This window comes from Cylas formicarius, unplaced genomic scaffold (assembly GCF_029955315.1).
Source record: "Cylas formicarius isolate icCylForm1 unplaced genomic scaffold, icCylForm1.1 PGA_scaffold_7__23_contigs__length_41026272, whole genome shotgun sequence".
Classification (NCBI taxonomy): Eukaryota; Metazoa; Arthropoda; class Insecta; order Coleoptera; family Brentidae; genus Cylas; species Cylas formicarius.
The window spans coordinates 21979297-21995111 of NW_026844352.1; the positions used below are offsets into that span (position 1 = coordinate 21979297).

The 15815-nt window shown below is 31.2% G+C and overlaps 1 protein-coding gene across 1 annotated transcript in view; it reads right to left on the bottom strand.

Moving 5' to 3' along the window:
* The window catches only part of LOC132704694 (uncharacterized), a 31672-nt gene extending 17977 nt beyond the window's left edge, over window positions 1–13695 (bottom strand). The window contains exon 1 of the mRNA XM_060674867.1: window positions 13465–13695. The gene's annotated coding sequence lies outside the window, so the exon portion shown is untranslated. The remainder of the gene's footprint in view (window positions 1–13464) is intronic.
* Between the last annotated feature and the right edge of the window lie 2120 nt (window positions 13696–15815).

The window sequence follows — 15815 nt, forward strand, 5'->3', positions numbered from 1 at the left end:
GAAATATAGGTTGACTCAATTGGAAAAAAAGAAAGAAAGTAATTAACCCTTTTTATCCATTCTGATACTTTAATAAGCAGATTTAGATAACCAATGTTTCAATGTTAAATTTAAGTGTTTATGAAAAGGTTTTAATTAATTAGGGATAGTATTAATTAAAACATACTCAATCTGTGTGTGTGGAGACGTAGTTGCAAGATTCAGAATTGTCATTTCTTCCTATTGGCTGAGTTTTAAGAAAATTTTACATACAGAGACATTCACGACATTCCTTTGCAATTTGTTCCTTTTCCAATATTTTCCAATACTGCTTTGGCACCGTTCTTGCTAGTTAGTTTCGATGCTAATAAAAAAATGATGAAACAAAATTAATGAAAAACTTTGTTACCTAATGGGGAAACGTCATTATTATGATGGGTATAATGGACCCGGATATGGTAACCTAATCCATCGCCCAAATATATTCGATTATGTAATATTTAAATAATCGTCTTGTCTAGCGCGTCTGATTATCGCTGTAGTTGTTTTAGTCACGTCTCGAGAAAGTTAATGCTCAGAGGTTTGTAAAAACATCATATAAATGGAGCGGAGAAAAGACAGCTGGAAATTATTTTAAAATTCGCAATTCCGAGTGTTCGAGGGAGCAAGTGCTCTGAAGAATGTAAAACTCAAACGATAATAAACCAAATTATGCTCTTATGATCTGAATACCGAAGCCTAAGAAACCATTGAACTTAATTTATGTTTAATAACTGGATATATAACAGCTTCACCTCATTAAAAAGAGACTACAAAGGTCCCAATACTGTCCAATACATCAATACGAAATTTTAATTAAAAAAAAAATTAAGCTCTAAGGAGAGTCTTATTTAAATAACCCCAATTCATATGCGATATTTATTTAAATAAAAACAAATTATTCTTTAGATATTGGATATTATAATAATTTTAACTTGATTTTAAAGAGTTGAAAGTTCAGATTCATTTCAATTTACTTCGCGTGTAACACCTTTATACAAACAGTATACGAATAAATTCGAGAATTCAAGTCTTAGGTTAAGGACAAGGTTATCTCGTTAAAATAATTTTTACATTATTATATTATATATGCTATTAAATCTTGTATAAAATATTATATTATGTAATATTTGTATATATTTTAACTATTGTGTTATTAAAAGAAGAATTAGTAAAATGAAAACCTACCAAACAAAACTGAACAAAAACATGGAAATGAAAGATATATCGAGTCATTCAACGAAGACTATAGTAATACAGTAGCTTTGAAAAAAACAAATTTAAAGTATTTGATTTCTTACTATCCATTAATATTTTCTCTATTAGATAAGATGACGCAATTTTGTTTTATGAGTTTTCTAGACATAGTTCGTCTTTAATAAAGAACCGCAAATAATTTGTTAGTAACTCTAAAATCGTCAAAATTGAGTTACTACATTCTTTGTTCCAAGAGTCGATGAACTGTTCGATTTACGAAGTCTCATATATTTTCTTTTAGTAAAACCAGAACCTAATTTAGGAAATAAATAACGAGGCTGCTCAGTTCTTCTAATGCGCTCTGTTTGGAAAAGTGTTCGGCCAGAGCCATATAAAGAATTACGGTGGTAACACAACGATGCAAAATATTCTTTAAAAATATATAAGTGCTATCATGCCGAAGGTAAAAACAGATTTAAAGGTTTTCTATTGCGTTATTCTTATATTAAACTTTTAAGAGAAGAAGCAAATAACCAAAAAGTAAGGTGACTTAAGTTTTATCAAAAAATATATATTTATTTATCAAAATTAATGTTGTCCCCTTCAAAGTAATCCCCCCCAGATATAATAGATTTGTGGCAATTTTGTTTTCCAATTCACTTTTGCTAAGCATTTTCTAGTATAACATTGAGTTCTTCCAGCGATGTTTTCTTTATCTCCTCAATCGTTCCAAACCGCCTTCCTTTAATGGCTTTCTTCAGTTCTGGGAACAGGAAAAAATCGCAGGGGGGCATATCCGGTGAATATGGTGGTGGAGGTATGATTATGGTTTTGTTTTTTGCCAAAAAGTTAGACACAAGCAACGATGAGTGAGTAAGTGTTTTATCGTGATGCAAAATCCATGAATTGTTTTCCAACAATTCCGGAGGTTTTCTCCGTATTTCTTCTCGCAAACGGCGCATAACTTCAAGATAATACTCTTTATTAACTGTAAAACTTTGGGGTATGAACTGTTGATGTACTGCGCCACAATAATCAATGAAAACAGTAAGCAAAATCTTGACATTCTTTCATCGAACTTTACGTGCTTTTTTCGGTCTGGGCGATTCTGGGTTCTTCCATTGGGGTGACTGAGCTTTGGTTTCCACTTCAGAACCATAAACCTATGATTCGACACCAGTTATAACCTTTTTGAGCATACCGATATGCATCATTGACGTGGTTTAACAGCTCTTGAGTGATGCTCCTTTGACGGTGCTTTTGTTCAAAATTTAGTATGTTTCTTGCCCAAAACGATATTTCATTACCATTTGTTTCACTGCTTCAACGTTTTTATCAGTTATTGACTTGCGGGGGCGTCCAGAGAGAGGTTCGTGAACGGCGTCTTCGCGGCCATTTCGGAACAGCTTGTACCACTTATAAACATTTTTTTTTGCTGAAAGTAGATTCACCATATGCCGTTGTCAACATTTCAAGTGTTTTGGAGCACTGTATTCCATTTTTTACGCAAAATTTTATGCAAATTCTTTGTTCCATTTTTTTGGCAGCAGAAAATCGCCGAGCATACAAAACACGGCTCACGCTTCTGTCTCACAAAAAAAAATAAACGTGCACACTGATTGAAACAGCGAACATATGTAAGGCCCATGTGTACCAATAACAAAAAAAAAAAAACTTACTTTTTGAACACACCCCGTATATCTACAAAATATAAAGTAGTTTCGGAACAAATATATTTCCACGGAAAATTATTATGACCTAATATACCTACTTATACTTTCTTTCGAGAGGCTTTGGAAGAGTAGTCGGCAGGAATCTTATTTAACGGTAGAGCAATAAACAATATTGCATACGCCGATGACACTGCCGAAGGGCTGCAGCGACTGGCGGACAAGTGACAATCAATCAACAAAAATGTTAGTAGTGGCCAAAATAGGAAATAACCAAGGGCAATTATTTATAGGACAGCAGACTGTTGAGCGGGTGGCGCAGTTCAAACACCACGGAACAATTATAAGTCAAGATATAAACCATAGATCTGAAATACTATCAAGAATAGAACAAGCTAGGACAACATTTATTAAGATGAACAAACTTCTTACAGCTAGAGATTTGTCGCTATCTTTAAGAACAAGGATGGTAGAGTGCTACGTGTTCCCGGTACTGTTTTATGGCCTATAGGGTTTTGGACCTTAAATAGCGAAACTTCAAAAGGATTAGAAGCATTTCAAATGTGGGTCTACAGACGTGTGCTGAGGATTTCGTGGATGGATCGGGTCACGAATCAAGAGGTTCTCCGTAGAATGAATAAATGACTTGAAGTCTTGTTTAGTATAAACAAGACTTCAAGTCCGTAGTCAATTCCGTGGTCACATCTCACGGGGCTCAAAATATGATCTGTAGCAGCTCATAATGCAAGGAAAGATCGCAGGTCGAAGAAGTATAGGTCAATGTAGGATATTCTGGCTGCGCAACCTGCGAGACTGATTTGGATTGTCATCGGTTGAACTGTTTAGCGCGGCCATATCGAAAATAAGAATAGCCATGATGACCAGCAACCTCCCAGGGAGACGCTCAAATCAAGAAGAAGAATACTTTCTGTCCATGCCTATATGTTTATGTACGTACAAAAATACGTTCACCGTTTAGTTAATTATATGATAATTAAATTACTCTAGCGCATTATTTGCAAAAGAAACTGTCATCGGTGCCACGACAAATTTTTGAACCGATTAAACATCGACCTTTTTATCTTCAGTGATTGACAAATAACAAGAATCTGCTTCCTCTTAGTTTTCATTCGAGTAGAAAATTTAAATTTAAAATTATTAAAAACTCATTTGATCACAAAAACTGTGGTTATATTTTCATTGAAGCATACGTTTAGGTTGGTTTAAATTATATAGTGATATTCACATCAAAATAATAGTATTTTGAGGTGAACTGAATATAAAACCTGTGATAACATCAATTCTTAACTTCTAATTATGGCAGATATATTTGATTGAATACATTTCAACTTTTAGAGGAAAAAAATTAAATATCTACGAAAAAGTAAAATAAATAAATGATCTCTTTATACAAAATAGTCAGAATAATTTTGCCTATACAGTATTTGGGGCTGGCGATAGTCCTATTCAATACGCTATTAGTATTCAAATAATAGTGAAAATAAAAAATACATTCCGAATCAGCAACAACGAATTATTAATTATGAATTAAAAACACAACTAAAATAGCAATAAAAATTTTAACCAGATTTTTTTGTGTTGGGAGATTTTGTTAAAATAATAATAATAATAACAAACTTGCGTATATATGAACTTTGAAGCCTTCGAAGGCTCTCTTTATACTTTTTTTCAATTTATTTATTGTCCGGGAGTTTTTGTTCAAACACAGATTTAATGAGCTTAATAATCAGATAGGAAAGAGCTTTATTTTTTTATAAAACTTGCGTAGTTCGTAGTAACGTATACATTAGTATTGAAGTTTTCGAAGGCTCCCTTTATACTGTTTTTTAAATTTATTTATTTTCTTTGGAGACTTTGTTGGAACACAGATTTAATGAGCTTAATATTCAAAAAGGAAAGAGCTTTATTTTTTTAATCAAACTTGCGTACTCCGTAACAACGTTAACATGAGCTTTGATGCATTCCAAATCTCCCTTTAAACTTTTTTTTTTAATTTATTTATTTTCCGGGACATTTAATATATTTTTTTTATCAAACTTGCGTCGTCCGTAGTAGCGTATACATTAGTTTTGAAGTATTCGAAGGCTCCCTTTATACTGTTCTTTAAATTTATTTATTTACTTTGGAGACTTTGTTAGAACATTGATTTAATGAGCTTAATAATCAAATAGGAAACAGATTTATTTTGATCAAAATTGCGTAATCCGTAATAATGTATATATGATTTTTGAAGCCTTCGAAGACTCTCTTAATACTTTAAAAAAAAATATATTTATTTTCCCGAAGATTTTGTTATAATACAGATTTTTTTATCAAACTTGCGTAATTCGTAGTGCATGAAATTGAAAATGCCTTCGAAGGCTCTCTTTATACATTTTTTAAAATTTCTTTATTTTCCGAGAATTTTTGCTATAACGCAGATTTAATGAGCTTAATAATCAAATCGGAAAGAGCTTGTATTGTATTGTATAGCTGACCAGTAAATTACTCCACATATAGCGACTTGGCAGAATATAAGACTGTTTTACATCTGCGTTTAAAATATGCAAATATTTCAGAAATATTTAAACACTATAGCAATGCGTAACTTCAAAGTAGTTAACGTTTATCTCTCTCGCCCACTTTAGTTATAAGAGTTTTTTTTGTGCAGCCTTACTAAGCTTTAACCGTTTTCGAGAAACAGCCACTCCTTCATCGGGACACCCGGTATTAAATTATAGTGATATAGTACGAACGATTTTGCAACCTTTTTTTAACAGTAAAATGAATATTATGCGAAGCGTGGACGTAACATTTCGCGAAACTGGAGTGATTCAGTTCGTTTCGAACACACAATCTTGAAGATAGTTGACGTCGATGAAGCACTTTTAATTTCTTCGGGTTACGTAAGAGCGCAAACCGGAATATACAGCGGGATCTCGCGTATTCCAAAATTTCCATCGACTACGTTATATAAACGCATTACTTGCCGGAGATGGCAACCATCTTTAATTTTATATGACTTTGGATATTTCGTTGCAATAGGTACGTTGTCACTTTGGGCGAAAACCTTAGTCGAATTTGGACTTTATAGTTCGTTGGGGATCATCACTGATACTATTTCTAAAACTATTAATGTATGGCACCCATTAGATGAAGGATGAAGGAAAACTTGAACCTAAGTTAACGTTAACGTAACTAACCATAAGTATAAACATTTTTTCCTTGTGAGCAATATTAGAACCATTCCTGGTATGCGTTTTAGTTGAAACTAATTTGTTTGGCTTCAATCAAGTACTATCATCATCATTATCTTGCTATGCCACATTTTTTAACAAAATTGAGTTTCTTTAAATGACGTGGTTCGCTTTCATTGGTTTTAGTATAAATTTCGTGGTTTTTCAAAACAACTTTTTAAACCCTCATTATCATTATGTATAGCTTCATGCTTTATTAAAGTGTGCGAAGAGAAGATTTCTAAAGTATCTAATGTTCAGGAAGGAGGGTTTCTATCCTAAGAGGGGAGTTAATAATGATCTTCTACTGAGTAGATTCGCTGTTTTACCTCTGAGCTTATGCAGCGACTTGCGATTTCTATCATTTCCCTACAAGTCAGTTTATTACTGATCCATTGATTTCGGAAAATAAAAATTTCCGTAATTCCGTATACAAGAAGGAGAAAGAATCGGATAAAATTGTAAAAATAGTTCCCATTTGAATAAACTGACTTTTTTCCTTTTTTTGTAATTTAATTTTTGTATTTCCTTTTTGTTCACCATGTATCGAAAATATCCACTCAATACATGACCATTGGCCCCAATCCACAAGAAATATATCCGAAATTACATAATTAACGCTCCATTATAGGAAAAGTTGTTAGCTTTAGGGTCTGCAAACGTCATTTTGGAGATACAATTCAAGATTTGACGATAACAGCTAAACTTAGGTATATGACGTTATTCATGAACTAGATCTAGATTTTCCCGGAGAATTCACAAATGCAATAATTGAAGGGCGTTCTATTTAAAATAAAAAAGCTGGTATTTACCTCAGATAAACGAAACAACCTGTATAGATGAAAATAAAAAACAGATGGAACTATGCAACTTTTCTGTTTTTTTTTCTTATCGTTCGTCGTTTTTTAGCTAAGGGGATTGAGAACCTGTATTTTAGTGCAACGTATAAGTAAAACTTGAATGTGTAGAAGTTGCTTTAAAGCCAAAGAACAATATTTTACTGCTTCGTTAATAATCTAATAACGCCGAGAAATTTCTAATCTTCTTTGCTGAATCACCAGTTTCACTTTCTTCCACTTCCTCAGTGCCCATGCCTTACGTAATGTCCAAAATTGCACTGTTACCTTATTAGCACAGCATTTAGAATGAGCGTGTTGCAATATTCGAAATGTTCGAGCAAAATTAACAATTCGACGAATAACTTCTAATGGCTTCCGGATTGTCGTCGAAAAAAGTGTGGCATGTCACTTGGAAGTGACTACTAATGGCAACCAAAAATATCGTGGTTACAACTAGATACAACTAGTGTTGTTGTTTTAACGCTTAAAATACAAATAGTAGTTTGATTTACTTATTTGTTTAGAGAAAAAAAAGCTTTTAACAAGAAATTCTCAGCTCATACAAACCGAACGATCGAAAAGTAAGAGGAATTTCGAAGGGACCTTAATTTTTGGTTGTGCGTTTAAAATTTGCACTTAGAGATTATTTCTAAATTTAATATTTCAGTTAATAAATAATACACACCGAAATATTATTTTCATATTTTGGTAGATATTATTTGTCATGTGTATTATATGATTAGTACAATTTTATTTTTTCGGTAAAAATCATTGGTTAACGCTTTCTCTCACCTCAAAGTACTCAACGTTAAGCGTGATTTAAACTTAAAAGACTGGAACCTGAAACGTCATAGTTTATATATTCGCGTTTTAAAAGAATCGCCATTTATGATTTGCATTTAAACTAAAAAAATAAATTATGAATTTTGTGAATTATTCTTAAAAAAACAGGACCTTTTGTATAAACTTTTTCTCATTGTATGGTATACACTTAGAGAATTATTTCTTAAAATTACGTAGTTAGAAATGGGTTATTTATACCCACGACTTCAGTCGGACATACTCAGCAGAATTATTTAAATAGCGTGAAGTAAATTAAAAACTGATTGAATATGCATTGCCATTTTATATGAAGCTCGCAGGAACATATCATACAATTACAATTGTAATTTAAGTCGCACTGGTGTTTTTATAGAGACTTTGTGAAATTATGTAATATATATTAAATACCAGAAATGAAATAATGAAAAATATATATAATATAACAAACTAACCAAAACAAATGCGATAAATCTAAAGGGGTGATTCTTTGTTTAATATGAAGATTGTTATGCAAACGTTGGGTCAAAAGCCAACTAATAGGGAGAGGGAGCGCTACAAATGTGGTGGAAAAATGAAGTTTTTATTTTTTATATTAAAAATTATTATTACTATTATAAAAACCCATTTTCTTCATATTTTTTTAATTTTTTTAGTTAATGCGATAGAATTTAATTTAAAGAAAAATTTAAATTAAAAAAAAAAACAAAATTTAAAGAAAAACTTTGCCAATGACATTGAAAAAATAAAAAATAAAAGAAATTTTGATAGACCGGTTTATTAGATTTTGTTTCAGGAAAACTTTTCATAAAACTTACCAGTTTCCTAATAAAAAAAAATCAAGATAATTTAGCTTGGTGCTGTCAGACAGATTCTTTTTGAGCAAGATTTATCACTTATGTTCGACATAATTACATTTTTTTATAGTAAGTGTTAACAATGAGATATAATACATGCATTTATCTTACGCATCATTGAGTCCCTAATAAACAAGACGCAACTTTTAGGTCTTCTTCTTCTTCTTCTTCATCTTTTTACATATCCCCAGGCGGCCAGTGATAAAGCCCACATATGTACGATTTAAAAGTCTTCCCACATTATTAAGTAAAATATGTTTTCTGCTTTAGAAGTACTCTCTGAAAAATGGCACAAACTGATACAAATTTCATAGGGTCTGTTTTACAACATATTTAAATGCAACTGTGTAAAAAAAACTTAGATTGTAAGTTAACAATACAAATAAAACTCATAATATATTTGTAAAATACATCTAGTTTCACAAAAATATGCCATTTATTAAAAAAATATGTCATATAAATAAACAAACCGATTAATATTTTAGAAGAATTTAGTTTATGTGTTGTTATATTTTTTGTGAACATTTCTTAATAATTTTTTCAGATCCCATGGCACTCAATTCTAGTTATCTGTGTTTCATGACTTTGTCCCAATCATTTCTGGCTCTTGCATATTTAAAGTATTTACAAATACTCTTGATTGTGAATAATGAAGATACTGATAACAAGTAATCAACGAAAATAAATGTCTTTAGCAATAACGCATTGCAGAAAATGAACCTAATCGACTAGTTAATTGACTCTATTGCAACGTTGGTCGAAAAATTTGTTAATAAATTATCAAAACGGCTTATTTAAACCGTGATGATAATTTGGTTACTCAAGTTTTTGATGTGTTAAATTTTTGGGGTTTCCGTAATGGTCGAATTGGGTTGAAATAGTTGATTGCCAAATAAAATCAATAAATAATGCAACAGGAAATCATGAAAATTTGTCGTATGCTGGTTATTAAAAAAAAATGACTCCGATGACGTTTCGTTATGCCTTTAATCTGATAAAATTTCGATAAAAATTGGGCAATCTTTAAAATCGATGGTTGTTATTTTTGTGCTTTTTCGAATCATCTAGACCGTCTTGCAAAATACCTTTCATGAATTTTAATGACTTTTATTTACTGGGTCAAAGCGGCGAAGGTGAGCGTATTTTTTGTTTGCTCACATAACATTCATGGAAAATTTTATCAACATGTGTTTGTCGGATGGGCATTTTTTCACGTTTTGCCTTATGTATTCGTCCAATATACAAGATGATTTACCTTAAGAGTCTTATTAAACGCTCTGGAGAACTAGATTAGAGGATTGTGTTAAATTCGGTATTCTGATTATTTAATAGTTTCATAAATATTTTCGAAATGAAACCTCTCCTAGACAAAAAGTAACAATTACACTTCAAATACCAAATTTGAAATACATTTAACATGTTTTTTAGATAAGATAAGCCTATGAAGTTTTTTGTTGTTCTGCGGTGTCTGCAAAAGTTGAAATGGACATTAATGGTAATTTTCAAATTGGATTTTTTTTGTATAAATATGGGAAAATTAGTTTAATTTTTTAATTAATTTTTTATGTCACTAATTTTTTGAGATAATTTGATTACTTTCTTCTAATAAGCATATTATTCAACAAAACAATTGTATTTGTGTGGCCGGGTTTTTGCGTGTGACATTGCTTTCACATTTTCCAATAACGTTACAGCAAAATTATAGCAAATTGCTGAAAAATAGGCAATATAATTTATAACCGCGAGTGTCCCACATTTATTTTTTTAAATTTCATGTTATGCGCCAAGAATTTTGTATATTTGCGTTGTTTTAATATTCTTCGTTCCTGTAATTCCTGTTTGATTGGCATTACATAACTAACAATTAGTGACCTTTTCGTATATAAGTTGTCCGAAGTCTTACTTTGTTTTTGACGAAAATATCGATAAAATATCCAGCAAGTGAAGATCAAACGTCATCGCTGTATGTAGATATTGATTATGAAATTTAATTAACTGGTATTCTAAATCAACTGAAAGATCGTATTCCCTCGTCCCTCAAAATTTGTGTATCTAATTCCGAAAATCCGTTCCTTGGTTTGAATCGATAAAAAATTATTTGTTCCGGTATCGGAGAAATCGGAGAAATTAAAAATTTATTTAAATTGAATTTGCAAATGCTTATTTTAGTTTATATAAAACTACCTTCGTTTTCTCTACCATCAGAATACCCGTAAATTTAGTTTAAAAATACCTTTTAGATATGTGTATTTGGTTAAATTACAATTTGTTTTCATGTAAAGGGTGTGACATTAAGCATCACATTTAACAATAATTATAATGAATACACCTTCATCAAGAGAAAAAGGAACCACTAAATAACTAAATAACTGTGAATATTATTATTAAAATAAAGGTAAATGAAATGACGCATTGTAAATTCAAATTCAATTAGATTGAAAACTACTACCACTACTAAACTACTATTTGCTACTATATACTTATTGCACTTACTTACTTATGATAACGGTTTTAAAGGTGAAAGATCTTCAAAGCAAAGTACTCGTGATTCTGAGTACTTCAAACACTCAGTCAGTCCCTTAAGAAAGTTGGGGATATTTTATTAACAAAATATTGATTAGAATGATCCTTAAACATAGAACTCTTCTGGATTCCATGTCCAAGCATTGTAACCTTTGAATGCGACATTTAAATTCATTATCGACCAAAAAACTAGAATCTATATCAATAGTTTATAGCTAGTTCATAGTACAAAATAAGCGAGTCTGTCTGTTACTGTATAGTTTGTTTCTGGAGCGCATAGTTTTTAGCTTTATTGTATAAGTAGCTTAAACATATTTTTATTTACAAATAATATTGGATTAGATTGCGATGAGTTTTCTGGGACAAAATTTTGAATATTTTAAAAGAACAAGCAGAGTTCTCAGAATCTCAGAAAAAAAAGTGATATTAGCCAGCAGAAATATACAAAGGTACTGAACAATTTCTTGTCTGTGACTTGAATAATATCGCTCTTTGTGAGAGCGGATACAGTATTTGATTTTCTTTTGTCTCTATCTGATTAATAGTTTACAAAAAGTTTATCCTTGTTTAGCTAATAGTTATCCAACTAATAATCTTGATCATATTTGGTTTTATGATTACAATTTTCTGTATTCTGAAGCACCTGCCAAAAGAAATGTCAGAATTGAACCCCAAAATTATTTAATTTACGTGGATAGTCCAAATGTTCTACGGTTATTTATAGTATACAATGAATCCAGATATGCCCACCTTCTTTTTCTTCTTATATTCCATCGCATTACAGTTAGAGTGAAGTCAAACAACATTAAGCTAATTTTTAGGGAAATGTAACATTAAAATACATCTTTAGTGTGGTTAATAGACTTGTCTGAAAACACAACCTTCAGAAGCTAATGGGTTCTGTAAAGGAGAATCCAAAAAACTTTTTTTTATAAATTAAATTGAAATGGTCTAAAGTTAGACCATAAATATCTCTGATATGGTCATAAAGGTTTGCGCTGACTAAAAGCAACTTAAATTTTTTTTGAAATATTCGTACTTCATGGTTGTTTCTAAACGATCATTATTCTCTGTATTTAAAATTACTTCAAATAATTTATCAATTCGGTTACTTGCCAAAATTTCAAATAACTTCAAAACGAGATTTTTTTACTTTGTGGAAAACTGTTTCAAAAAAATAATATTTTTGCCCAAAAACTAAAAGCATTCTTATAAAAAATGTGGGACAAAATAAGGGGCATAAATTATTTGAACAGCAGCAGCTCTTATGACACAAAATATCTTTTTTATTATCAGGAATATCAATCCAATACTTTCGATATACCCGTTTTAGAATGAAATAATTAGATTAACGATATAAAAAATTACATATTTCGCATAAACTGAAGCTTTAGCACATATTTTTAGTTGTTATACATAAAGTGAAAATTTTCTATTTTTCGAGCATAAAATCCCATATTTTTCACCCATTCCTTACTTTATTAATGGGATTTTCTAAACGGATAAGATTAAAAATGAAATCTATCTGCGATATTGTGGATTTTCTATTTATAGCTTTGTCCCTTTTCTTGTTTGACGCTTTTATCTAATGTGATTTTAACACCCTCTTCTGAAAATTATCGCTGATAGCGCTTGTGATTGAATGAAATACATTCTCTTCTTCTTCTCACTCTTCTTTTGAAATTTTCCAAGCATTTTAAACATTTTGTGTGCTGTCCGAGCGTCCGAGAGTAAACTATCATTGAATTCAAAATGACGAAAGTGAATTATCATTTGGTGTCTTTATACTCCTAATTAAGTATTATTATTTTTTTTCGTTGTATGACTATTCTGTCCTTGATTTTCACTAAACAATATATGTAAAAAATATAAAAGCACATAGATTGTAGAAAAAAGCATATATTTGACATATTTTTTGGAAATTTTTGGCATATTTATGCCCATATTTTATAGAAGAATTCAATCTTTCACAAATTATTCATTATCAAAATTGCCACACTAGTAGATTTGAAATTAAGTTTATCTGGTTTTCAATTTTCCTCCAGTATCAAACCAACTCTTTTTTCTATTCGACGCCCCTAATTGTAGTGGGGGTGAGAGGTCAAGGGAACGTTGGAAAGATCGCTATCGCCTTATAATTAAACGGTCCTCCCATTCTCAACTAGAATGAATTCAAAACTAAACAATGAAACAGAATTTTTTTTACTGGTACACTGGACTGCCATATCCACCCAAGTATACGGCGTACCGCATTCAGAATTACGGTCGCCATTACTGCTCTACATTCGTTTGTTTTATGGCCTACCTTTTACTCGCTTGTCCGCTGCCTATGTCGTTTATAAACCACTCGTAAGATACCGGGCGCGTAAATGGTCCATTTACGATTACGAAAAACGGAAATCGCGGCGGAGGAAAACTAACAACGACGTATAAATCGGGAAAGAAAATTCATTATCACAAAAACGACGACGTTGGATTTTTAACGACACGCCGCTTAAACTCTCACTTTAAGTTTCAATGTCGTCGACGAGTAACGACTTTCGTTCTTATTTGATGTTAACTGCTTGAATTTAAAGTGCTCGGTAGATCGTTAGAAATTCACTCGAGATACGCCGACGAGTGTTATCGACGAGAAGGTTTTTAGAAAGAACTTTTTCAGTTGAAATAATAAAAATAACTCTTTATTTCAAATCACAATGAAACGATGTCACAAAAAAAGAACTATTTCATAAGATTGCAAGTTTCGCTCCAAAAACTCTGTCTCTTCGTATGGTTCTATTTTAATAAGTAAGTCATCCTAAACCCTTACATTACTTGCACATTTGATTTGTTTGTGTCAAGAAATCTATTATATAACTCATACAATAGAGGCTATTTTTAGTCACCATTAATCGATGCTGTGGAATTAAAAGATTTTTAATTCTTGCGCTATACAAGTGAATTTTTAGCTCTTCAAATTCAAAATTGTACCTCATTCCTTGACACCGCTTTAATTTTCTTATAATTCTTTTTTTACATATGATTATAAGATTTTGAATATTAAGGTATGACGACACTATCTCGAAGTTCCAAACTTTAGGCATAAAGGGTGAGTTTTACCACTTTAGTTTTGTTTCCCACGGATCTAAACCACTTCGGACATTTCCGGGATTTTACGGAAATTGGTAGACTGCTTTGTAAAGATAGCGGAAATTTTCACCAAACAACAAATTTAATAAAAGTCAGTCAAAATACAACAAAAGTTTCCGAGGAAAAATTTAAAAAGTTCAAACCTCAGAGTTCAAATTGAAAAAAGTTTAGTTTGGTTTTAGTTAGACAATTAACTAGAGACAAATACAAATTAGTTTCTTGCTTCTTACTATTCTGATCGTTTCGTACTTTATAAATGATGTATGGAATTAAGTTTTATTTTTTAGGGAAAGCCGCGTAGTTTTCATGTTTCAATAGTTACGTCGGTTGATATGATTGTTTTTAATATATCTGTCCAAACAAGCCGTTCCTTCTTGTACAAGTTAAATTCTTCCCCTTAGCAATGGGTCAGTATAATTCAAATGGGTCGTTATTAGTTCTATAGTTCACTGAAGAAGAAAAGAAGTAAATATCATTAATGAACAACTCCACAAATATAAAATACGAAGAAATTACACACCGATCTAGCGTGCGGGAAGCGTCACTTTACCACGTCTGTTTCGTTTCCTACGGATACTATTTTCCTATTATAAAAAGTTATTTATTAAATTTATTAAGTTTAGGCTATGGTAGAGTAAGTTAATTCTATATTTAATCTTATTACGACTCTATCTGCTTTTTCTTGTATTTCTAGAAATACGGTACGTGATATCAAAAGTGTCATCTGCATAATTCGTTATGAAGTCATTATTCTCTAGCACAATTACATCGTGGGTATAAATCATGAATAAAATTCGTAGAGTGGTAACCCTATTTTTTATTCCCAACCTTGGTCTTCTCTCCGAGAGATATTTACCTAATTTATGCAAAAGTAATTTTCTATCAATAAAATCGATGGCCTAAAATCGCCTGATAGCGACTACTTAGGAGATTGCAACTTTACACAAAGCCCAATCTTGATCACCTATTTATTCTAAAAACTTTTGAAAAACGTGCCAATAAGGTTATTGGTCTATAATTATTGAAGTTCGCGTTAACAGCATTTTTTGGGAAGTGGTTTTATGTTAGGTAACTTATAATCAGTTATTTATATTGAAAATTAAAATTTTAGAATTGAACTGATAGGATGTATGCTAAATTTGTGAAATTTCTGCCTATTAGTGGACGTGGACTGATTATTTTTAATAATAATACACTGAAACGGCACGACTCTTATTTTTTAGGAGCTCTGGCACTGCGGTCACTATATTCTCCACAAACAGTTATTTTTATTATCGGATGTTTTACTTTTATGGTTAAAATGATTTTACTTCTCTGTTTTTAAAAGCGTATCAAAGCCATTCCTTGTTTCGTTGTAAAATTGTTTTTATCTAATTCTTACATTTCCTGATTTGTTATGTTATCAAATATTTGCATGCATTTAAACAAATATCAAATATTTGTTTAAATGCAACAATTCTAGAAACGCACCCCAAGCTTGTTATTATTAATATGTTCAGAGCAAACGCACTTAACTGCAAAATTATT